Source organism: Hipposideros armiger, unplaced genomic scaffold (assembly GCF_001890085.2).
Source record: "Hipposideros armiger isolate ML-2016 unplaced genomic scaffold, ASM189008v1 scaffold_26, whole genome shotgun sequence".
NCBI lineage: Eukaryota > Metazoa > Chordata > Mammalia > Chiroptera > Hipposideridae > Hipposideros > Hipposideros armiger.
The window spans coordinates 6,260,673-6,261,791 of record NW_017731376.1 but is presented as its reverse complement, the minus strand read 5'-3'; positions in this window follow the sequence as shown (position 1 = coordinate 6,261,791).

Sequence of the window (1,119 nt, the reverse complement as noted above, 5' to 3'; positions counted from 1 at the left end):
CTCTCTCTCTCTCTCTCTCTCTCTCTCTCTCTCTCTCTCTCTCTTCTGGTTATTTATTGCTTACTCATCATGGCCAGGACCTCCCATGGCTGCTTTCCACCCAGGCTCTGCTCAGTATGACCTCCTTATATGATCTGTGGCTCTGTTTTCTGTTTCCAGATAACATGGGGCTGCCCAGCCAGGGACCTGAGTATAGACATTGGGCATGGTCCTCACACTGACTGGTAGGTTCTGTTTGGGGAGCTATCATGGAAGCCAATAGAACCAAGAGTTTCCTGAAGAAAGACGTGATCATCAATGTCAAATGTGCAAAGTAGTCAGGTAAAATAAGGACTGAAAAGTTACCCAGTAAATCAGGCAACATGGAGGTTACTGAAGACCCCCGTGAAAGGACATTCAGGGGAGCAATAGAGGGGGAGGCCAGAGTGTAGTTGGTGAAGAACTGAAAATAGTCATAGAGAGACTTCTTTCCAGAAGCTTGGCTGAGAGGGAAGAAACAGTAGTAGAGGGGGTCTTCGGAGTCAAGAGAAGGCTTATATAAAATGGAATTGTTTTTATGGGACAACTGGAAAAGAGGATGTGAAGAGGGGATAACTAATGCAGCAAGGCCCAGAGGAGACCCCCGATGGGAACAAGAGCATAGGAGTTGCACAAAAGGCAGACACCTAGTGTTCTAAAATTGAAGGGAAAAGGCAAAAGAAAGACATGGATGTGAATATATTTGCAGGTGGGGAATAGGAAGTTGAGGAGGCTTACATTAATGCAGGCAAAGCCATCCTCTGACAAGGGAAAGAGTGGGAATGATGCAAGGGCATTGAGGAGACCATGGTCAGAGCCATCAGTACAGGTGTCCACGGTGTGTACTGCACAAAGGCACCATATGTTCATTTATCCAGAACGTGAAGGCAAAAGATTCTGGCCTCTAGGTCAAATCTTGGAAAAGCAGAGGAGAGCCTTTTCCTGCTTAGAAGAAGCCTGCACTCCACACAAGGCCATACACACACTTGGAAGAGTAACACACACTTGGAAGAGTATAGCCGTACACTCTCACTGTTGTTTACACACACACACACACACACACACACACACACACACACACACACACACACTATGTCCTAT